This window comes from Ambystoma mexicanum, chromosome 9 (genome assembly GCF_040938575.1).
Source record: "Ambystoma mexicanum isolate Mex_15411 chromosome 9, UKY_AmexF1_1, whole genome shotgun sequence".
NCBI classification, from domain to species: Eukaryota; Metazoa; Chordata; class Amphibia; order Caudata; family Ambystomatidae; genus Ambystoma; species Ambystoma mexicanum.
This window is the reverse complement of record NC_090931.1, coordinates 1,496,342,701-1,496,368,177: the sequence shown is the minus strand read 5'-3', so window position 1 is coordinate 1,496,368,177 and position 25,477 is coordinate 1,496,342,701. Positions and strand designations below refer to the sequence as shown.

Below are 25,477 nucleotides of genomic sequence, written 5' to 3'. Positions count from 1 at the left end.
TGACATTTTGTCTACTTATTATTTCTGGATTTGGATTTTAAAGTCTTAGGACACTTCATTGAGTATTGCAGTTTTAAACTATTTGACAAAGGTTAGTCTGAAGAAGCAAAACAAAATATATGTAAATACTTTTTTCTATTGATTGTGACTTTTTTCTAATTTTTAAATGATTGAGATTGTAATTGCATCGATGTTCTTTTGTACTTCTTCTTACTCTGTATTTTATCTATCGTTCTTTTGTATAAGGTTTGTTGGAACTGTGTCGGGGTCTCTTCAGAACTCACCAATAAAAATGACAAAAGTAGTCAAAAAAGGAGTGTCTATTCAGGGCCCAGATGCAGCTGGGACAGCAATAATAAAACAGATTGCGGAAAAGAACTGCATGAAAAGGCACCGTCAAGGAAACACCCCTAAAGCTAAAACGTTTATAACAATCAAGCTAGTTAACATTAGTAACTTTGCAACATGAAAAAAATCTCCCACACCGAGCTGATTGATGCTTGCACATCAGACCCTTATAGAAAAACATACATTATGTCCTGTAATTGGACCCACGAAACTGCCCACAATTAAAATATGTGACATCACAATCCAACCCCCCTTCCAACATCATAATGACAATTCATTGAACCATTTGTGATGACCAGCGGAACTTTATTCAACTGCCCCGGTCATCTCATCTAAGTTCTCATGAGAAGCGCTCCCACCCATGACACCGCCAGAACCTTGAACCACTGACGTACAGCTATACAAATGTTGCATATTAAGAACTCTTCATCCTTCTTCCCAGGGAAAACGTGCTAAGGGGCAATTGGAAACTGCTGTGGTTCTCTTAACTCCATCTAAAAATCATGTTTTGCAAGTTATTTTGACTTATTAAATGGTTATGCTCTCCGTGCCTGTCGGCGGGACCCATGGGTTGTAATCTGTGACCTCGAAAAATAACAACTGTTGTTTTGCTTCTTACCATACCAGTCTGGGATCATGCGACCTGCAATGTGTTGCCAGCCGCTAAGGCTTTGTTGCAGATTAATTAAAGTGAAGTCACGCGGGCTGCAAATGCATGCTACAACCATATCTCTCTCACCTCTCGTGCCTGTCGGCACCACCTCTTCAGCATCCGCACGATCCGCTCCTCACTCACCTTCCACGCTTCTAAACTCTTAATCTCCTCCCTTATTTTCTCCCGCCTCTTCTACTGCTCTTCTCTCCTCTTCGGACTCCCTGTCCCTCATCTGACTCCCCTTAAATCCATCTACCACTCCTCTATTTCTGTCTCCTTGGTCCTCAAGATTCTTTTTCCACCTCACTTAACTTGGTTGGCTTCCCTTCCTCTCACAACTAAAATTTCAATTCCTCTGTCTGGTCTTCAAATCTCTCCATGATCTTGCCCCCCTATTTCTCTTGCCTCATCTCATTTTACTCTCCCTCCCACTCTCTCCACTCAGATGGATCTCTTCTTACTCACTGTACCCCCTCCCTCATGTGCCACCTCACGCTTCCGTTCCTTTCAGCTCTTGGCCTCCCTTCATTGGAACTCCTTACCTCTTTCTATCCGTTCCACCTCTACCTACTCATCCTTCCGTTCCTCCTTGAAAGCCCTTCTTCTCCATTCACCCCCTGACTTTCCTTCCCTACCTTCTCCCCCCCCAACTCCCCTGTCCCCCTTCCCATTCCCTCCCTCTCTTCCCCTTCTTCTCGCTCCAACTGATCTCAAATCAGACATTTGAAACCTTCCTTACCTACCTCCTGTCCCCCACTTCCCTCCCTTCCCCTCCTAAGTAAATTGTTCTACATATTGTATCACTGGTTTGTCTCACGATTGTAAATATGCTTCTTTCATTATTGTACCTTTGTTGTTATACTGTAGAGCACTTTGGATTAAAGCACTATATAAACCGAATAAACATAAACAAACATAAACAAGGCCTAGTTACCGTATTTTAGCCTACCTCTATGTTTGGTTATACTTACCGGTGCCCCTGCATTTCTGTTGTATGTAAATTACTTTTATTTTGGGTTTGACTTGTGTAGTGATTAAAAGGAGCCCCTCCCCTTTTACAGTGCTGCTCTCGCAATTGATATGTACGCACCTTTTCACAGCACAGAACTTGCATTGCAATAGAACAGATAAAGCTAGTGAGGAACTAATGCATGACAGATCATTAAGAATGTGCTATAACAGCACAATTGTGAAATTAGAAGAGGTGAAGAAATGCAGCTCCCATGATTGTCCCAGTTTCTTCAAGGGGCAGAGGACGGGTGTGGGATGGCACAGAGAGCTAGGTTCCACCTGCCAGGAAAAGTTGCAGTATCAAACACAGCCCACAAAACAGCTTAGGTGGCCCAGATAATCTTGGCAACTCTGGGTCTGGCCTGGAAACCCTGTGCCAAACCATGTGGTGGAGGATGGTAAACAGTTAGGCTTCCCATGCCAAGAGAAGAGGTGGAGCATCATAGCCAGCCAACAGCCCCACTTAAGTGGCTGATGTCTTGGTGGCAACAATGGGGCCTGGCCTGGAAACCCTGTGTTTGCCAAAAAAGCAAGAGCACTAAGGTCTGAAGACGCAGAGGAGTTGCCAAAGAACCAAGGAACCAGGACACAAAGATGACAAATACTTGAGGAAATGCATAACCCTTAAAGAAATGCAGGACCAAATAAACTCTCCAGACTGCGAAGGACTGAGATTTGCTCATCAGTTTTTCACATCCCGTGGCCTGGCGAGGTAAATGCCCACTTTTTTTTACTCTTGGTGCCCCCTCCTCCACTCGGGCATGTATCTTTCTTTCCTTTTTTCTTGCCCTTTTCCTTGCCTTTGCCATGCATTTTTAATGCATTTCGCTGTCTCTCGTGCTCTTTTCACCCTTCTCACCGTCTGTTCCCCCTCTGCCACTGAGGCCTGCTTTCTTGCCATTTTCTTCACCTTTTCTAAGCATTTTGAATGCATTTCTCTTGCTCACTCGTGCTCTTCTCCCCATCTATCGCCCTTTGTGCCATCTCGTACACTGAGGCCCTTTTTCCACTTTCTTGCTGTTTTTTGCCTTTTTTTCTCGCCTTTTCCATACACTTTTCTGGCTCTCTCGTACTCTTTACCTCCTCTGCTTTCTTTTCCCCTGTTTGCGCCCCCTCCCCTGCTCGCCTCCCTGCCCTCCCCTGCCCATGATTGGCTGCACCTGTCTGTGAATCCAAAGCACCTCTCCCGACCAAGGCCAGAGTGCTCTTTCACATCCGGTGTCCTGTTCCACCTGTGACCCAGGGGTAAGTGCTTTCCCTGAGGGGGCATCCCAGACTGCATCCACCTATGTTTGGCCTTTAAAATAAGTTTTGCCCGAAATTCGCTCTGAAGTAGCAAAATCGCCCATGTCCTTCCCGCGCCTCTCCTCCAGCACCCCCTCCTGATTTGCGTGCCCTGCACCTTCCCAACTCCCAGTCCTCCTTCCACCCCTTGATTGGCCCATAGTCTTATTACCCCACTCCACAGGGAAGCCCCCTGCCTGTGCAGCGGCAAGAAAAAGGATATATTGTTAGTTCAGTCGCATTGGGTCAGGAAGAAACAGCTCTCACCTAGGCAAATTCTATGACAAGACTGGAGGCGAGCATTATGCTTCAACTTCTTTAATTTACCACTCTTCAGCAGTTTCAACAAAACTCAAAAACCATAACAAAACACTGAAAACTTGTCTGAAACAGACTTTTCTTCCTTTAAACTACAATCCCCATAGTCTCTGTAGTCCATCTCACTCCATGCTCAGCTATGACCACATCCTGTCCCTGAGCTCCTTCTCTTCTTTTACTGCTCTTCAAGCAGATAAGTACTATTCTGGTTATCTCCCTATTTTGATATAAAAGTTAGGGTTTTAATTAGTATAATATGAGATTAAGGCTGTAAAAGCTATGCCTATTGAGGATGTATTAAGAATGCACTTTTAATATGCAGCTCGATTATATGTTAGACAGATGATAATACAGCGCGGCAGTGCGTAGAGTTTTCTAGGTTATAGCCCGACCGTGCGGGCTGACTTCGCCTCGACTCGCAGGCCCCGTGCCGTATGCCCGGCACATCAGGGGTGGCAGCGAGCGAAGGCGAGCATATAGCGGGTCGCAGGACCGCGTTTAAGCCGAGTTCGGAGCCCCCCCCCCCGCGGAAATTACAGCGGCGGAGATCCGACCGCGACGGGCGACCCCCTCCCTTGGGAGGGAGGAGCCAGCCGTGTATAAGCCGCACACCCCCTCCTTTGCGGAGGCGGAGCCGAGGCGCAGTCGCTTCCGTGGCGACCCCCTCCCTTGGGAGGGAGGAGCCAGCCGCGTATAAGCCTCGCACCCCCTCCTTTGCGGAGGCGGAGCCGAGGCGCGCTCGCTTCCGTGTTATCGCATTAAGTACGTGCGACACGGAGCAGCGCGGTCAAAGGAGCCGGGCCCGGCGGTGAATTTTATATTGTCAAGCAAATAAAATGAACGGCCCATTCAGAGGGCGCGATACAGCAGGAAAGCATTCCTAACACACACACGATAAGATCGTGTTCGTATCTTATCTGCACGATCGTGCGAGAGCCCTTAGGAGGCTCAGGAGGACGTGTGAGAGCACGTAATAAGTTCCCCTGACAAGGGGATTGGGAGAAGAAAGCCACCACAGGCAACTTGACTATCTACCCTCCGTCCAGCACAGCCACAAAAAAAAAAAAAAAAAAAAAAAAAAATATAGTTTCAAAAGTAAAAAAAAAAAAAAAAAAAAGAATTATATATTTTGCTGATTAAAGAAAAGATCACAAGAATAAGACCCAGAGCACATAGAGTGAAAGGGCGTGCAGTGATACCCTTGCGGGTACAACAGGCACACAGCACCCACGCATAATGTCAGAATTAGAGAGCAGACCGCAGATCTGACTGCCAGCTTCAAGCAGGTGCTAGGAAATTCACTCATAGATGCAGTGGCACAAGGGGTGTAACCCCTGCAGGATAAGCTGGAGCCCCTCGAAGCAATTTTGCACCAGCCCATAGACAGTGTCGGACGGATGGGATGCACGCCCACGGAACCCTCAGAGGAGGGGTCATTGGGGAGTACTAAGGCCCGTAAGAGGAAAGCCCCTCTTGACCCCCAGGGCCCTTCGGATGGGGCAAAAGAAAAGGCCCCGGAGGTCGTCGATGCCTTGGCAAAGCTCCATGAAGCTTATTTGCGGCGTCAGACGGTGCCAGACCTCACGACCCCCACTCCAGGGGACGAAGAATATGGAGAAGAGGACCCAGGCTCAGGAGAAGAGCTGGAAGAAGGTTTAATCCCCTCGCAAGAGGAGGAGGAGGAGGTAGAGATCAGACCTAGCGGAGCGAAGAGAATCCGCAAAGAAAAGCACCTCGAAGAGGTGGAGGAGGACATGTTTGACCTGGAGAGCATTCGGAATTCGAGGTCCTCGGACGGGCAGCCCTCGCCTAGAGAGACACAATATATGACCATGAGGCTGCGAAAGGCACTGGACAAAGAGGTCCGCCAAAGGCTCCGAGCAGAGTGTCCGAGACCAGATCTACCGGGGAAGGTAGCAGAGACGCCAGAATTGGACCCCAAAATGCTGACGTTCGTCTCAAAGACGACCGAAGTCCCCCGGGAAGGTATCGATAGGTCTTGGTGGAGAGGCCAGGAGAAGGTTCTAGACCGGGCAGGACCCCTCGCTAAGATAAGGGACCTGGCCGAGAGGGCCAGGGACACTGAGGAGGAAGTAGACCCCGACGCCCTAGCGGGCTGAGCGCAGAGAGCAGTATGCCTCCAGGGGAACGCCAACTGCGCCATAGCATCTGAACGCCGGAGAGGACTCCTTTTGAAGATAGATTCAAAGCCGAGTGATTTGGCCTCCTACAAGGCCGGCGAAGCTGCTCAAGGACTCCCTTTCGGGGAGACCTTTGGCAAGGGAATGGGTCGCTTTGTAGGCACCTACGCGTCTCTGGAGAAGGCGCAAGCCCCCATAAGGAAGATTTTCCCCAATAGGAGTTTTTTGGGAGGGGCCGGTCGCCACAAGGTCGGTCGACTAGTCGTAAATAAGGAGGAAGAAGGCCCCAGAATCCCAGGGCCCAGGACTGGAAAAATAGACAAAGGTTCACTCAAGGTGAGAGTTGCATATTACCCTCCTGTGGGAGGTAGAACAAGCATGTTCTGGAAAAGTTGGCGCAAGCTTTCCAGCGAGGCCTGGATTTTGCAAGCGCGCAGACCACACCAGCAGCGTCTAGAGCGCGCAGAGCAGAGCCGGCTAGACCAGGAGAGCCCGTTTTTTATAAGCAACATGTTTCTGATGCACAGAAAGGGGCGGATTGTATACCGACATTTCAAGATGGAGGGTATACATCACCTCCGAGAGAGAGATTGGTTGACCAGGTTAGATCGGAACGAGGCGTGCCTGACAATTCCGATAGCGGAGGAGTTCAGAACGTTCCTAGCTTTTCGCTGGAGAAGACAGCTCTGGCAGTTCAAGACTATGCCCTTCGGACTAGCTTCGGCTCCAGGGGCCCTTATCTAAGTAATGAATACAGTAGCGGCGGCCGTCAGAGAGAAAAGTATAAGACGGATCATTTATCTAGACGATCTACCGCTACTAGCCGAGGATCGAGAGACCCTCAAGTACCAGACAGAGTGGGTAATACACCTGTTATCGTCTCTAGGGTTCCTAGTGAACAAGGAATAGTAGGAAACCGATCCGGCACAGAGGTTAGACCTTCTAGGATTCATTCTGGATACCAGGAAAGCGACCCTGGAACGGCCAGCTCGGAACATGTGCAACATCAAGAGGGAACTCAGAGGATGTCTGCAGAAGGAGCTTGTATCTCTCCAGTCCCTAGCAAGAATAGTAGAGCTGCTTGCAGCTTCTAGTCAGGCCATCTTTCCAGACTCACTTCATTATCGAGCACTGCAGCGATTAAAGATACGGCATCGGCAGCAGGGTCTGCACTATCATCAGACAGTGCCGTTGGATCACGAATCCATGACAGAGCTGGAAGGGTGGTTACAAAATATGGATGACTGGAATGGGCGTGCCATTTTCGGAGACAGACCGGATCTAACAATAGAATCCGAGGCCAGCCGGGTAGGCTGAGGCGCAAGGGCGGAAACCTACAGACAAGGGGGAAATGGAGCGAGGAGGAACTTCGCTTACACATAAACTGTCTAGAACTCCTTGCAGGGTCCCTTGCGATAAGGGCATTCACGAAGGAGAAGAGGAGATCTTGTGTCCTCCTGAAGAAGGGCAACATATCGGCAGTGCGTTACACAAATAACCTAGGAGGTACCAAATGCCGGATGTTGGCCGAACTAGCGAAAGACTTTAGGGCACTTATGTCTACAGTCAGAGACGTCCGTCACGGCGGAATATCTGCCCCGATCATTGAACGTCATAACGGACTGGAATTCTCGGTACCTCGCGGACTCCAGCGATGGGAAGCTGGATCCAGCAATCTTTCAGAGGATAATAGAGAGAGGGAGTGCAGTGCACATAGACCTATCCGCGCCCCGGTTGAACAACCAGACAGCAGAGTATTTCAGCTGGAGGCTGGTTCCGGGAGCTCGAGAGACAGACGCGTTCCTTCAAGACTGGAACGGAGGTCAACATTACGCGTTCCTGCCATTAATGACGCGGAACAGAGTTCTAGCGAAGTGTCGGAGGGAGACAGCGGAGTTGCTATTAGTAGCATCATGCTGGAAGTCTCAAGTATGGTTCCTGACCCTCATGGAACTGGTAGTAGATTACCCGAGACTTCTTCCGGAAGGAGAACAACTGCTCACGGACCCAGCTGGGTCGTATCAACCTCTGAGAGTGAGGGGGACTCTCCCGCTCATCACGTGCAGAATATCAGGAGACGCTGAGCGCTGCCAGGCATTTTGGCGCAAGCTGCGCAGCTCATTGCAGATTCCTGGGCTCCGTCCACGAGAAGGACCTACCACGCGGCTTGGGCCAAGTGGATTAGCTGGTGCAAGGGGAGAGGTCTTCATCCCATTTCGGCCCTGTAGTGAGGATTTTGAATTTCTTAGCTCAGCCACTACAAGGTGGTGAAGCGTTTCGTACCATAGGAGTGTACAGGTCAGTCATATCCGCGGGGCATCTCCCTATTGAGGGAACGCCAGCAGGGGAACACCCAGCGGTAGTACGGCTTAGTAGAGGAGCCAGATTTAGAGTGCCTCCGGAACCTCGATACAAGACGGCCTGGGTTGTCCTAACAGTTCACAATCTAGTGGAGAGTTGGCCCGGGAACGGATATCTATCTATGAAGAGATTATCGGGGTAGTTAGCGATGCGGTTATGTCTAGTTTCTTGTAAACGAGTGTCGGACGTAAGGGCCCTGGAGATTGACAGGAAGTCATTTGGCCGGAAGGTGCGACTTTTACAGTCGTGGGACGAACTAAGACGGGGACATCTTCATTTCACTACCCATATTTCCCAGCTAGGCCTAAAGGGTGCGTAGCAAGCTGCGTAAAAGAATACGAGAGCAGAACAGAGGCGTTCAGAGCAGCGAATACGAAGCAATTGCTGATTACGCGCAGGAAGCCATTCAAAGGGGGTACTCAGCTACTAAAGCCAGATGAGTTAAGGAAGTGATGCAGGCGGCAGGTATAGATGTAGAGAAGTATGGAGCGCACTCTGTGAGAGGAGTAAGGGCGTCCAAAATCTATAAGACAGGTGTATCCCTCTGAGATATTATGCTGGCAGCAGACTGGTTGAATGATCGAACTTTTAAAGAATTTTATTTCAAGACGACCGAGAGTTTAGCGGTCACAGTGTTGGGAAGCTTTGAACAAGCATAATGCTCGCCTCCAGTCTTGTCATAGAATAAAGATTACCCCTGCTATCTGCGCAGGGAGTATTAATTCTATTAAAGACTAGGAGGCGAGCATTAAATTCCCACCCAATTCATGTATTGTATAAAATGTGATCGTAAAGGATAATGTTATGATATTATCAGTAATACATGGACACCACCCTGATTTTCTGCTTTTTGTTTATTTATAGGAGAGGAGCAGAAGAACAATTGAAGTAGGAGACTAGCAGAGGTAGTCGCCTGAGTGGAGGAAGTTCGACATTCGTTTGGAATGGTTCAAGCCGTTGCCAGTTGCAGGACATGTGTGGAGTTCTAAATGGACTTTCAGAGCGAGTAAAAGAGAGGAGGAGCTCAGGGACAGGATGTGGTCATAGCTGAGCATGGAGTGAGATGGACTACAGAGACTATGGGGATTGTAGTTTAAAGGAAGAAAAGTCTGTTTCAGACAAGTTTTCAGTGTTTTGTTATGATTTTTGAGTTTTGTTGAAACTGCTGAAGAGTGGTAAATTAAAGAAGTTGAAGCATAATGCTCGCTCCTAGTCTTTAATAGAATTAATACTCCCTGCGCAGATAGCAGGGGTAATCTTTATTGTCCACTGTTGAACTCGCAGCAAAAGGCATTTACCCCTCCGCCCTGGTATCTGAAACCGTATAGCTACTGCCTGCATCACTATACCCCCATCTAGGTGTTTCACCGTCTTTCCAGATCTCCGAAATCTAGGTGCTACTGCATTTCACTTTCTACTGTTGTATGCCCATTTAGGCCTCTCTCCCTCTATCCAGGCGTCCCAAATACAGGTACTACTGTATTTTACTGTCTACTGTTGTATGCCCATTTGGGCATTTCTCTCACTGTCGAGGTGTCCCAAATCTAGGTACTACTGCATTTTACTGTCCACTGTTGTATGCCAATTTAGGCCTCTATCTAGGTGTCCCAAACCCAGGGGGCTACTAGATTGTACTGTTGTATCCCCCATTTAGGCGTGTATCCTGCTATCCAGGTGTCCCAAATCTAGGTGCTACTGCATTTCACATCTACTGTTGCATGCCCATTTAGGCATTTCTCAGCTATCCAGGTGTCCCAGATCTAGGTGCTACTGCCTTTCACATCTACTGTTGCATGTCCATTTAGGCATTTCTCAGCTATCCAGGTGTCCCAGATCTAGGTGCTACTGCCTTTCACATCTACTGTTGCATGCCCATTTAGGCATTTCTCAGCTATCCAGGTGTCCCAGATCTAGGTGCTACTGCCTTTCACATCTACTGTTGCCTGTCCATTTAGGCATTTCTCAGCTATCCAGGTGTCCCAGATCTAAGTGCTACTGCCTTTCACATCTACTGTTGCATGCCCATTTAGGCATTTCTCCCGCTATCCAGGTGTCCCAGATCTAGGTGCTACTGCCTTTCACATCTACTGTTGCATGCCCATTTAGGCATTTCTCAGCTAGGTGCTACTGCATTTTACTGTCTACTGTGCTATGCATATTTAGGTGTTTATCAAGCTATCCAGGTGCCCCAAGATTAGGTGCTTCTGTATGTCACGGTTTACTGTTGTATCTGCATTTAGGCACTATCCAGTTGTCCCAAGATTAGACGCGACTGCATTTTACTGTCTACTATCGTATGCCATTTGGGAGTCACTGACACAGTCCAGGTGTCCCAAACATGGGTGCTACTGTATATTTCTGTCTACTGTTGTATGCCCATTTAGGGGCTATCCAGGTGTCCCAAAGCTAGGCGCTACTGTATTTTACTGTCTGCGGTTATGTGTTCATTTAGGCCTCTCTCCCTCTATCCAGGCGTCCCAAATACAGGTACTACTGTATTTTACGGTCTACTGTTGTATGCCCATTTGGGCATTTCTCTCACTGTCGAGGTGTCCCAAATCTAGGTGCTACTGCATTTTACTGTCCACTGTTGTATGCCAATTTAGGCCTCTATCTAGGTGTCCCAAACCCAGGTGGCTACTATATTGTATTGTTGTATCCCCCATTTAGGCGTGTATCCTGCTATCCAGGTGTCCCAAATCTAGGTGCTACTGCATTTCACATCTACTGTTGCATGTCCATTTAGGCATTTCTCCCGCTATCCAGATGTCCCAAATCTAGATGCTACTGCATTTCACCATTTACTGTTGTATCCCCATTAGGCGCTATATAGGTGTCCCAAGACTAGGCGCTACTGTATTTTACGGTCTATGGTTGTATGTTCACTTAGGCTGCTCTCCCTATATCCAGATGTCCCAAAACTAAGTGTCCCTCTATCCATGTGCCCCAAGTATGGATTCTGCTGCATTTGCAGTCCACTGCTGTATGCCCATTTGGGCCTCTCGCCCTCTATCCAGGTGTAAACAAATCCAGGTGCTACTGTACTTTACTGTCCAATTTGGTACCCCCTTTTAGGCACACACCCCATTCCCCCCTGTATCCAGGTGCCCCAAAACCAGCTCCTAATACCATCACCAGTTGGCCTAGGCCAGGTAAGTCCCTTCCACCACCTGCCCCATCATCCCTCGGGGCCCTCTCCCTCTGCTCAGACTTTCGTTCCAGGGAGACTACGAATAGCGAGACCAGCCAATCAGAGTGGACCAAGAAAAAGAAAAATGCAGTCGAACCCCAGCTGAGCCTACGGTACGTATACCTTACACCACATCTGTGGACACCGGCCGCAGGCACGCCACCCATCCATGCACACTAGAATGCAGCTATGGCTATGCTATATTGGTCTAGCAGCACACATAGCTGTCCACACTGAAACCCTTGACGTACCTTAACACCGCTGCCACTAGTATACAGCAACAACCAACGAAAAACACAATTCGGTCTAGCTAGGCACACATTGTATCTCCAGCACTAGAACTCTATCCTAAACCACCAACAGCACCCCCCCACGTGCCTGACCCCTGTGCTGCTTACTCAAGCCTAGCCTGCCCACCTAAGTCCTAAACCGGCAAAAATGCACACATGCATCTCTTAATTTAAACTCTTAGAACCTCCTACACATGGACTGAGGTCACTGAGGGCGTTCCAGCCACAAAGCGCATTAGGCCATACAAATGGGGAAAGAGCACTATATAAATGATGAACACAATACAATACTAACAGAATGGACCCTGAATTAAGAGACTTTGGTTTGCACCAAGAGAACATTTCACCCGGAGACATTTTGTCCTATTGCTTTTCTGGAAACCGCAGAAGGCATGTGGTGTTTACCTTGTGCTTTCTTTAGCAAAAACTGAAGGCGGAGCCTGGGGGAAATAGAGCATAAGTCACGAAGTATGGAAACATAGGGGGTTTTACTTCACTTTCTAAGTGCTCCAGTTGCTTTGTGTGTCTCATTTTAACTTTCCAAATATTACTTAGAATGACACCTATGAGCACAAACAAATGCCAAAGTCGATGCCTATAATATTTGTGCTAAACAACCCACGCTTTAAAAAGTCCACCAGGGAGTTCCTGAGTGCCTCATAATCTGCTGGGGGTCTGTATAAACCCATGTTATTCTCCAGCCAGTGAGGTAATGTGACATAAACTATGCCTCCTTCACCAATCAGGAACACCAGAAGGTAAGTAGTTTACATGTAGGTTTTATTCTTTTAGTTAGTAAGTAGAGGAAGCACTGGGACATCCATCTGGTCCAGTATCTTAAGTCTAACTGCCATCAGTAGAACCTTCAACCAAACCTACACCAACATTCCACCTAGAGTCCCAGTGACATCCCCACACCAACATTCCACCTAGAATGTCAGTGACATCACCGCCCTTCACCACAACACTAATAGCCATAATCTATCCTACACAGATTATGACATATGTCCTTCTCTTCAACCAATACAACACACCTAGCAATAACCCATCCCACACAGATTATGACATCTATGTCCCTCTCTAAACCAACCCCATACTAATAACCATAATCGGGCCCAGAACAGGTCATGACATATATCTCCCTCCCTTGGACTGACACATCACAACCCCGTGACATCACCCACCATGAGGATGGATGAACACCACCAATAAATATTCTGCACTAAATGGCTCATAACATCTCCGGACAGCTCCCAGCTGAGCCCTTGTACCACCCACACTTCTAACCCATAATCTGTAAATTTTGACAACACACAGCTAGAACCCAAAAATAAAACTTATGACCAACATCATCTGGCTGCCCCTTAACCTAGCAACAGGCTCTGGCAGCCCCTTGAATGACCAGACAGCACCTAACTTCCCTTACCCAAAACATAGATAACATCTCATAGCCCTTAGTACCGCCATAACAACACTAACTATTCCTAACCAGGCCCTATACAGCACCTAAATAAACCTTAAATCAACAACAGCACCTCACTGCCCAACCGACAACCAACAGCACCTGACTGTCCCTAAAAACAACCAAACAGCACCACACTGCCTGATGGACAGCACCTCACTGCCCCCTCTACTCCCAGGCAGCACCTCACTGCCCCTAAAACAACCCACAACACCTCGCTACCCCACCTACCAGCAAGTGAACAGCATCCAAAAAAAAACACCTCACTAACCCTACACACTAGACAGCACCTGACTGCCCCTAAAACAACCAGACTGCATCTGACGGTCCCAACAACACCAGACAGCTCCCAACTGCCCCTACAACAACCGGACAGCACCTCACTGCCTCACACTGTCCCCTTAGATAACCCAGACAAATCCAAACCACCCGCTAGGCAGCACCTCACTGCCCCTTAAAATTGAGCCAGACAGCCCCTAACTGCCCGCCAGAAAGCACCTCACTGCCCCCACAAATACTACCAGCAGACATCCTCCACACAGACATCATGCACTTATCCAAGTGACATGTCCCTACAGACAATAACAAACAAAAACTCCAGAGGACAACATCTAAATCCCATGAAAATCACGACAGGTAAAGTCATGACGCCAAAGTCCCTGCGCCAACCCCAAAATATCCATGACATGCAAAACACTAGATGCAAAACCTTGTCGCCCAAGTCCCTGCGCCGACCCCAAAATATCCATGAAATGCAAAACACTAAATGCAAATCCATAGCGCTAAAGTCCCTGCACCAATCCCAAAATATCCATATAATGCAATATCCTTGCCCCTAACTGAATACCTGAACAGCACTATCCCCCAACTTACTTAGACAGCACCTCACTGCCCTTTAGTCCTGACATGGACAACACCTAACTGCCCCAAAGGTCTTACCTATAACCCCAAAAATCTTACCTATGACCTGACAGCGCCTAACTGCCCTTTAACCCAAAACATAGGCAGCACCACACTGCCCCTTAAAATGATCAACCAGCTTCTCCTTGACCCTTGAAGCCACCAAACAGCACCTAACCGCCCCTTAAAATGACCCGACAGCACCTAACTGCCCCTTAACCAACACATAAAAGCACCTCAATACCCCTTAAGTACAGCATGTGGGCAGCACTAACTAGCCTAACCGGACCCTAGACAGCACCTCACTGCCCTAACATCACCAACAGCACCTCGCTACACCACCTAACAACCAACAGCACCTTGCTGCCCCTACCACTGCCTCACCACACCTCCTGACACAACAAACAGCACCGCTATGCCCCCCAGCATATAGACAGCACTAACTACCCCTCAACCAGATCCAAGGCACACCTCACTGCCCTTAACTCAAAACATGAGCAACACTAAACTAGACACCACCGGACTGCACCTAACTACCCCTTAAAATGACCAGACAACCTCTAACTACCCCTTGGACAGCACCTCACTGCCCCTGGTCCACTGCATGAAAGTAGCACCTCACTACCCCATGATAACCAGACAGCATCTCACTACCCCTAAAATAACTAGACAGCACCTAACTGCCTCTTACACCTGAAAAAAAACAGATAGTAACCTCACTACGCCACCCCAAAAACACTCCCTAAAATGAATATATGCAACTCCCGCAAATCCCTAAAACAACCAAAACATCGGCACCTCCTAAACCTCTTCAACCCCAGGCAGCACCTCACTACCCCTTCACACCACCCGGCAGCATCTCACTGCCCCTTGACCAGACCGGGATCATCTCACTGCCCCTTGACTAGACCTCAGTCAGCACGGAAGCATATCAATGCCCCCTTTAACCCAGGCAGCATCTCACTACCCTTTTTAATTCCCAGGCAGCACCTTCCTCACTGCCCCTTCATGGTAACACCTCCCTGCCCCTTAAACATTTGACAGCACCTCACTGCCCTTTACCCAAAAACCTAGACAGCACCCAAAATTAAGACCAGGGGACATGCCCCTACAGACACACATATAACATCACCAGACAACACATAAAACCCTACAATGACAATCAACAGCGCCAAAGTCCCTGCGCCGACCCCAACATGTCCATGAAATGCAAAACACAGAAATGCACAACCCCTGTGGAGTGGCGCTAAAGTCCCCTACGCCGACCCCAAGCGCCAACCCCAAAATGACCATGAAACGCAAAGCACAACAATTCAAAACCCACATGACGTGGCACAAAAGTCCCTTGCACCAACCCGCACCCACATGTCCCTAAAATGCAAGCACATAAAATAGCATAGCGCTGAAGTCCCTGCGCCATCCCCACGACCACACGTCCGCTTAGACCCATCCTGCTAGTGGAGCATCATTCCCAACATTATAACTGCCCACGGACCCCACCCAGAGTCCGTTCTGCAACCCAGGGGAATGTCCTGAACATTAGGCCACCACATAAACACAACAACCATACATCAGCCGGCCTTAAACCACTAACATTTACCCAGGACCAACCCATGCATTTACTAACCCCGAGGCCACAACATATACACAACAGCATTATAACAACACCGGCCTCCCCCAACACCTACCTCACATTAAACCACCAACGCCGTCCCCCTTGAAAGATCCCACAAGTCAGGATCGAGCTCCCGCAACAATCCTGCAGGACCACCGCACCTTTCACCACCACTTCGACGCCGGGACCCTCTCCTGGAGAACTTGCAACTAATGTCTTCCAACCATACCGCGTCCGCATGCTTTTCCTCAGAACCAGAAAACATCTTGTTCAAATTGACGCACACTCCTGGATAACGCCAAAAATCCTCTTCACTGTCCCTCTGTGCCGACCAGTAGACTTCTCCAAGACTACCATGTTCAGTCCTGGATCCTACCGGTATAGCGCAACACCCGACACCGGCGTCCGCCTGACACTCTTGCAAAACGTTGCGTTCCATATAAACGTTGCGTTCCATATGAATGTCAGAAAGGCTTTCAAGTTTGCGTTCCAATAAGACTTTGCGTTCCAGATGGGCCCGCTGGAACGCCCGTCCTCCGCCCACTGATGCCGGCCCACCCCCTGCCGACATTACCATAACGTCATCTAATATCCTGGGGAAAAGATCTCCAACATACTCCACCATGCACTCCACGATGCTGTTCCCCTGCAGCCGCGCACACCCCATTTTTCTCCCCGTGAGAGGCCCAACAATGCAGTTCACTGCATACAACACGCTGGCTCTCTTCCTGCCAACGGTCGCGCACCGCAGCTCCCCCTGGTGGACGCAGGGGCACACGACCTTGGAGGCACCGAAAGCTGTCTTCCTGTCTGCGGTCGCGCACCGCAGCTCCCCCTGGTGGACGCAGGGGCACACGACCAAGGAGGCACCGAACGCGGTCTTCCTGCCTACGGTCGCTCACAGCAGCTCCCCCTAGTGACCACAGGAACCAAATGCCGTCAGTGTCACATCCACCAACGACCCGACAATCTTACCGGGCCTGGCGGAACACCAGTTCAACCGCCTCTGACCACTCCAGGCAAAATAGAGAGGAACTCCCACTCCGCTCTCCAGTCCTGCGCACCCCAGCTGCCTCAACCCAAGACAGCCCACCAGGACCAAGGGCACCGAACCCTACCAGCCACCGCTCACTCTCCACGTATCAGGGGCAATGGATACCCCACTGCAGTCACGGGACCCTTCTTCACCGCCAACACCGGACGCCGCCGAATATCCAGTCAGCAACGCACCGGGTGGGATGTCATCGCTGGAGGGCGATGTCACAGTCCTTCAGCTGCCCCCTCCACAGCAGCACCATCCGTATCCACATTAGCCCCGGCGCCACCTGGACCCTTGACCCTCCATGCACCGGGCCCATTCAGCCCGAGTGCCGCCTGGATTCTGGACCCCCCAGGCACTGGGCCACCTCAGCCCGGGCGCCGGCTGGAATCTGGACCTTCCAGGTGCTGGGCCACCTCCCCTGGCACCGCCTGGACTCTGGGCCACCTCAGCCTGGGCGCCAGCAGGAATCTGGACCTTCCAGGCGCTGGGCCACCTCCCCTGGCACCGCCTGGACTCTGGACCTTCTGGGTCCCCGACCTGGACCACTGTATTGGACCCCACTACACCGCCCCGCCTGCAGCTCCTTGTTGCTGGATGGATGTCACCTTGGAAGGCAGCGCTCCTCACCTACTGCCCCTTCCCAGCAGAACCATCCTCGTCGCCAGTGACATAAACTATGCCTCCTTCACCAATCAGGAACACCAGAAGGTAAGTAGTTTACAAGTAGGTTTTATTCTTTTAGTTAGTAAGTAGAGGAAGCACTGGGACATCCATCTGGTCCAGTATCTTAAGTCTAACTGCCATCAGTAGAACCTTCAACCAAACCTACACCAACATTCCACCTAGAGTCCCAGTGACATCCCCACACCAACATTCCACCTAGAATGTCAGTGACATCACCGCCCTTCACCAAAACACTAATAGCCATAATCTATCCTACACAGATTATGACATAATGTCTGCCTACCTATGAAGTGATTTAACATAACGGGGGAATGTTCTCAAACTCCAGCATGCAGGACCCAATAATCTATTGAGCTCCCCCTGCTCTCCCTCTCATTTCCGCTAATTCTCTCTCTTCACTTCCCTACTCTGGAATGTTCGTCCTCTCCCTCTCCATACTATGCCAACTCTACCGCTATTTAAACCCAACCTCAAAGCCCTCTTTCTGAAGAAACTGTTTCCTAGCACTCTACGATACTGCATTATCCCGTTCTCCTCTCTGCCCTTCAAGAAAAAAACACCTACAACACTTTTCCACCAGCTCTCCATCCTTAATTTAGCACTTCCTCCACCATCCTGTCCCTATGTCATTCTGTCCTGTCCTCGTTCATGGTTTATGTCTCCGCCTTCTCCTGCAACATCTGGCCTTCAAGTCACATTCTCTCACCCCACTGTAAAGGGCCCATGTCCTCCGCTCTGTTATCAATATTAAATTTTGTAAGCATTTTCATGACAAAAATGCATTGATTTCCCTACGATTTTTATAAATAAATATGAATGTGCACTGAAGACATACACGTATTATCTCTTCATGGTGGGTTTAAGGGACACCAGGTTTCAAGTAGACCACGATGCTGAATAATAGCCTTTAATATATCCTTGTATCTGAAAGCTCTCATGTTTGGAACCCCTGATGCATTGAATATTAGGCCACAAACAAGTTCTAGTTCACCTCTTTGTCTATCTGAGTTAATCCCACCTCTTTCAATGTTCTGTGCATATATTATGAAAACACAACATTTGTAATTCTCTCAGCAGGTTACAAGTATGCATATCTATTTTGGCTAAAGTTCTCAACTGCAGATTTACAATAGGTTCATATTGGTGCACTAGATCTATAAGGAGAAATCCAACAGGCCCAACCCATCTCCTTATGAGTTATCGCAGATGGCTTTAAAGATACCATGACAGGCGTATACATTCCAGGGATTTGTATTAATCTCTTCAGAACGGATGAACTGGGAAGGCTTGCAGAGGTCAGACTACGGGGGTCCATAGTATTTCCCTCAGCCTCCACGTGGTCTCCCTCCACTCCAGGCCAGGCGTCCATAAACACCCACACTCTCCATAGATCTGGAACCTCTGCCAGGTAACAACTCCTGTCTGCAGTACCCTGCCTCTAAGGGAAGTTCAAAAGGCCATAGTCTTGTCTATCTGACCCCTTCCGGTAGGTCCTAAGGTTTCCTAGCTCTACTGTGGTTCAAACAGTTATTCCATGAGTAGGTTTAGTTGTCTCCACTCTCCCGTCTCGCTCCTTTTATCAACCGGCCCCTTCTTCTCTCATCCCTCTATCGTATCTTCCCTCCCCATGTGATCTTACTTGATTCTCTGTCGGCGCCTTCCCTTTCTCACCTCTCTCCGATGTCCTTTTCTTGTCTCCAGTTTCTAACTTCCTCCCTTCTACTGGTACACTCTCTCCTCTCTTTCTTTCCCCCTCCAGCCACACACTAACACATGCTCATTATCGCTCATTATCCACTGCACTCCCAAGATGTGTACCACTGTCTATCACACACATTATACCTTACCTGCACGGTCATCCAACACCACCACAAACTCCTCAGTAGCCCTTCTCCACCTTCCACTCTCCAGCAACTGGTATCTCAGCCCTTCAACTCTCCTCCTGACCTCACCGAAACTCCTTTCACTCTTGTGTGATATTGGAGTATTTTTACCCCTCCCATGATTTCACTCTCTCCCTGTTTCACATTAGTGTCTCCCATCATCTGCTCTCCCAGGAAAATGTTGTCTAATGCGTATCACTGGGTGTTGGGTGGCTTACACAGTGGGTGTAAAGTGTCCCATAAGCCCCTGTTCCCTTTTCTTTCATCGGTGTCAGCTCTGCCTCTGTGGCGCAAAAAAGTTAAGCTCTGGCTGGTCACCTTTCCACTCCAGGCACAATGATTTTGATTTCATTGCAGGTGATTTGCGTTTTTCCGGCATGGAGTGCTCCTGTCACAGCCCGGGAGGTTATAGAAACTGCAGTCTTGCAAAATATGAGAATTCATTCTAGCCAGAAAATAGGTCCCTAGGCATTGTGCAAGGGACAGTGGCCCCAATGCAAACGGGCAACATTTTCAATTGAGAAGCGTCAGGGACTATGGTCCCACCCAATTCGCTCTCTTCACCTCTTGGTTAGGTCAAGGATTCCACTCACCTCTGAACGGGTAATGACCCTGACCCCGTCACAGAGCACAGAATGATGGGAACAGTCAATATTTAATCAAGGAGCATATTAAGTTTGTGCATAGCAACAGTATGGACCAACCTGCAATCTCACATTGATGGACTATGATGCAATACCATAGCAGCAGACATCATGAAATACCAATCTTTCTCCTAAGCTGTTATACTGGTGAGCCTATCCAGCTGCTCAGGAGCCCTTTAGGGTGACTGTCATTATGGTTCTGCAAATCTACCACATTAGGACAGCAAGAGGAAGAAAAGTGACAGTAGGTTCATAAAGGAAAAGGGTATAACACAGAGGGTTCACAATCTTATAACATATGCAGTTGGGGTCCGTCGCCATGAGAGGACCAGCAAGTCAATGAGTACTTAAATACCAGAAACAGACACCTTTCCCCACTCTATGCATCTGGGAGATGCAAGGAACATGTCATTCCAAGAGCATCTCCCACAAAAATCTCACCAAAGGATTTTAAGATTGCTGCTTTAATTTAAGCAAATCAGAAATCCTCCCGTTTGTCCCTTCCCCTCCCAGTTATGCCTCCCTTTCGAATGGCAGTGGTCTCTGCACCCAACCCATCTGAGAAAACTTTGGCATGTTTGGATCACGCGATGACCTTCCCTCTAGAGATAGGAGGTAACTTGTAAGGGCAATTTGAACATCCACAGGTTATGAAAGATCACACTGTATCCAGAGATGACACAGAAGGTCAAAGTTACTGCTGCCCTGCTTCTATCAGACAGATGATTGTATCAGTGAGAAAATATCCCTAAGAAAATATCACAGCTGCCAACTAAGGCCCATTCAACATCAAACAGTCAGAATGATATCGGGCCTCATTTCTGCTGGCTATGAGGCCAACAAGTGGACCCCAATTGAGCATTGAATCTCAGTCAAGGTTCTATGTGTGACTGACCACATCCTGAAAGGATAGGGCCCCGAGTACTTAAAAGCCAGACACCCAGACAGGAACACCAGTTCAGTAGGAGAGAACTTATTGTCAACACCGTAATACAAGACATAGCGACATGGCGGAAGGACCATCATAGAAATCCCACCCGGCATCTGGAATCAACTGTTGAAAGTCCCCGAGAACCAAATTCAACTATAAAAGCTTCACACGATCCCTAAAGATCTTCCCGTTCAAAACAGGCAAGCATTTTGCCTGGCATACTTTCCACAGATGCTTACTGATGAAACATGCCACTATCACCAGAGAAACCCTTTCCCTTTCCCTATTCATCCATCCAAAGAGTTTCCAAGGTTGATCATCCCGCCTAGAAAAATGTAATCACGCATGTGTAGCAGTCACCATGTTCACTGTGATTGTTTATTGCACTCCCCATTCCCCTGTCCACTATGTTACACTTTCTAATACCCCAGCAGCTCTTTTAAACAGCTCTGTTGTAATGTGGCACTTTATAAACAAATAATAAGTCGGTCATGTAGCACAGCGAGTAGAGTGCTCGCTTTGACATCTGTGCAGAGCCTACTGACTCAGGTTCGAATCCCGGCAGGGCCAAACTTAGCCTTTCATCCTTCCGAGGTCGATAAATGAGTACTACACACCATGGGTAATAATAAGCAGCCTTCAAATGCCTGAGAGTTTGTAGCCTAAATAAATGCAAATCTGTCTCTCTCTGCAGGGACCTGCTACGGCTCCCTTTCCTCCTTCGCTTCCTGGCAGCCCTCTTGTGTCCCTTTGAATAACAGAACCTTTTTGTTCTACTTGCCGACATAGATCTGCTGCTGCTGGATCCATCTTCCTGTTCCCTACTTCCCCTGGCTTTTCATAGCTCCCCCTCAGGTGTAGAGACAGAACATCTCTTACAGCACATCACCACCCTCCTTAGGTAGGTGTTCATTGTCTAGTTGGTATAATGTTGTTTACATTACACTACTAGTAGTTAATCACTGCTTTTCTTTGCAGCGCTCCGGGTTCCTGTGTTCCTGCTCTCACATACCTGCGGCCCTAATAACCGGTCAGCGAGTTTGTTATAATCTCTCTGACTGGTGCTTCGGGACGGAGGTTTTCATAGTCCACGTGGTTGCGGTTCCTGACACTCTCCCCTGCATCGACCACCTGTTCCCCAACTTAGGCCTATACCGCAGAGGCCTCTAGATTCAACTCACCCCTTAGTAAGGGAAGAAGTACTGTTGTTGCAAGATGTACTGGCTCCTCAACAACGAGATCCTGATTCCCCTCAGACCACGAGCCAGGAAGCCACATCCAAGAGAGTGTCCATCCAGGGGTGATCAATCAGAAAAGTACCTTCAGACTTTCTTTTCTGCTCACCCCCTCGTTGGCTTTCTTGTGGACCCAGCCCAAAATCCTCCAGACGAGCAAGTGACTTCCACACAGCAACTCCAAGCTCCACTCCAAACAAGAAACCTGATCTCTTGTCCATAATGGCAACGGTAACCGTTGCCTTAGCACCAATCAGCAAGCTCTATGAAGCTTTAAAGGACTCGCTCAAAGACCAGACAACTCTCGTAGCGATGACTCATTCAAAGATGATCCACTTGGAGGGATACATCACTGCTATGGAGTCAAGGTCAAAAGATCACCAGGCCAGCCTTGATCTCCAAATAGCGGACCTAAAGAAGTCTCACAACGTGTCAACTAATCCAAGCCAGTCTTCCAAAGGCACGCAATGTAACCTGTGCCCAGCGGAGAAGGCAGGTTGTGGGCTCCTTACACCGAAGTCCTCTAATATTCAGCATCAGTCTACCACGACAATCGACCTAACCAACATACCAACCAGTACCTTATTGCCAAATGCATCTCTTGACGAGGGATCCACTACGCCTCAGCTCTCTGGCTTGGTGGTACCTACTGGCCTTTCCGCAGGATATCCCATCTTCGAAAACTCGAAAACCAACTTGAAAAAGCCAATGGCGAATACGAGGCAAGTGGTCTTGCAACTTCCCACAAAGCTTTCGGCAGTCCTGGAAAGGGCCTCACGCGGCCAAGGGCACCTAACATTGAACCAGGATTTTACTACCAACTTCCGACAAGACCCCGTAAAGCCCCCAGTCTCTGGCCCCAGCACGGGCTCACCACCCACTTCACCTATTATCATAAACGTCTTCTTACAGGATAAAGACTCAACGGATTTAACCATCCATTTAGACCCTGATGAAAGTCTGCAAGCAGCAACAAAGTCCTCAGTTCCGGTACTCCCGACAAAAAAACCTCAGGGGCAAGAACCTGAGCAGCATGCAGCACCACTTACCCCTGCAATAAACCTTAAAGGCATAACCTTGGCGCACTCCGTTAAGGGTAGTGGTCAAACTTCTCTCAGATCACATGATCACAGCTCCGTCCCTCATCGAGGGCCTCGTTCTCACACTTCAGAGAGCTCTCCCAAGGTGGAAAGACAGAGATCACCTGTAAAAGATCTCGAAACGGAGAAAAAAAGACAACACTCCCGGAACCTTCGAAAGACTGCAGACTAAGCTACGAACATCGCTCTACAAATGTTTCTGGGAGCAACACCTCACACAAGGAATCTAACCAAACTAACGACGAAACCAGATACTCGGCTCTTCAAGCTTGAACAAACACCAGAGATAAAGGAGGATCTGATCTTTAATAGGCGGACTATCTTACACCTGCTTTCAAAAACAACCAAGATGAAAACGCTGAAAACTGAGGATTTCCTTCTTATTGAACCTTACCACCGAGCCAAGGCATACCTGCACATCAAAGCTTCATCTCTTGTGAATATACAGTCTGACGCCTATCACGACCTCGAAAGCCGAGGTTTCTAACTTACTGAATTACAAACCAACAGATCAAACAAGACGACGGGTAGGGATTTTACCAGCACGAGAGGAACATACAACCGATACGTCTCAAAGATGGAAGAACTGTAGAAAAAGATGGGGAAGATCTCCAAGAGGGCTGTCCAGAACTACAAAGGAATCCGCACCTCTCAGCAACCAGCTAAACACTCTTAAGCCTGCAGAACTTTTCCATGGTGATAGAGATTACTGAGGATCGCGCGTCTCTCCTCCTTCTTCTCATACAAAACCCAAGGAACTGGATCAAATCTCAAGGCACAGACCAACACGTTGGAAAAGAAGCCCACACTTCCGTAGAAGATCAGTCAGGTCGCCGGAACAGAAAGATTTAGAACCTAAGTCATCCGAAAATCACCGAGATGCAACCCCCAGGAAAGGAATATGGGCCTGGCTGCCGAAATCATTTGACCCAACGAGCAAGAGATGGCAGCCATTGCAGCTCAAACAGACACTTTCTAAAATCTCAGACAATTCAAACGACCAACCAAAACAGTTAAGGTTAAAGTTGGGATCGTGGAACATGAGAGGGCACCAGCACCTTACAAAACCTGGAGGAATTGATCTAGGCGCGTTCGATATACTTTGCCTCCAAGAAACTTGGTTGGAGGAGATTCCACTTCTTGATGGCTTTACGGTAATCACATCTCCCGCCAGCAGAGGCCCTCTTGCTAGACCTTCATCTGGCCTACTTTTGGCAATTCGCAATGGTTCGGGGATAAACCTCATAAAGAAAACCTCTGAATCCTATGGACACCTAGCCGCCCTTCTAACTTGGGATGTCTGTGACAACCTGAAATTGACGCCTAGAAAAATTAAATTGGGGATAATTACACTCTACTGGAACCCACAGAGAATGGCATCCGAAGCGTTCTGTGCAACCGTAGGCGAGGTGAATGATGAATTCTTGGCGGATCATCTACTGTCCAATATCCTCATTTGCAGCGACCTGAACGCCACCTGCCCCAACTCTAGCAACTGTTCAACATCAAAACTACCAAGGTCTGCTTCTGACGAAAGAGGCTCTGAATGGCAGGCGCTTATGACTTCTAGATCTCTACATAACGCCTCGTCTATTGACCTAGCTGACCAACTGATTCCTACATGGGAAAGAGCCTCATCTTCTGCAACCTTGGATTACATTTTCGTCTCTACCACTTTATTGGCAAAACTCGATTCGTTTAAAGTATTGAGGACCGACGAAAGTGATCACAACCTTGTGACCACAAGCTGGTCTACCAGCTGCATCCAAAACCCTTCATGGAACGCGACCATCGAACCATGCCAGCAGCAAACGAGGCTCAAGCTAACATCGTCAAATATCACTGAACTTGTGAAAAAATACTCGTGGCAGAGTGAAGTCAACACTGGCATAGGGAAAGAACCCACAGTGGATCATCAACCTTTACTTTTGAAATATCGCTTGCCAACAAAACTCGTCCAATTAAAAGGCCTCCACATGTACAGCACAGCCCTCTCTGAACGCCGCCGTAAACTAAGGCAGTTCAAAAGACTTACTCTTAAACTAAATACATCAGAAGCATGGTCTCAGTTCCAGATTGAACGTAAGAACTACAGATCATGGCTCAGATCTTACAAGATCGACTTATACCAACAAGACGCCGAACGAATGCTCCAGATCGTGGCTAAAAAAAAAACCAAAGGAATTCTGGTTGTAATTCAGGCCCTCGGACCCTCAATCCAATGAGACTCTAATGAACCCTGTAAGCGAAGAGAAATGGGTAGACCACTTTAAGAAACTCTTCGCTCAAACTGCAGATGTCACGACATGTAACAAAGAGACCGTTTTGGTTCCTTGGGTAGACACCACAGACAAGGAGGATATCCTCAGAAAGATCCAGAAGT

General features: G+C 48.5%; 1 long non-coding RNA gene across 1 annotated transcript in view; it reads left to right on the top strand.

Annotated features, from left to right (window-relative positions):
* Window positions 1–9,318, top strand: part of LOC138489300 (uncharacterized) — an 86,715-nt gene extending 77,397 nt beyond the window's left edge. The window contains exon 2 of the long non-coding RNA XR_011274774.1: window positions 8,983–9,318. This is a non-coding gene — a long non-coding RNA (uncharacterized lncRNA). The remainder of the gene's footprint in view (window positions 1–8,982) is intronic.
* Window positions 9,319–25,477: the final 16,159 nt, after the last annotated feature.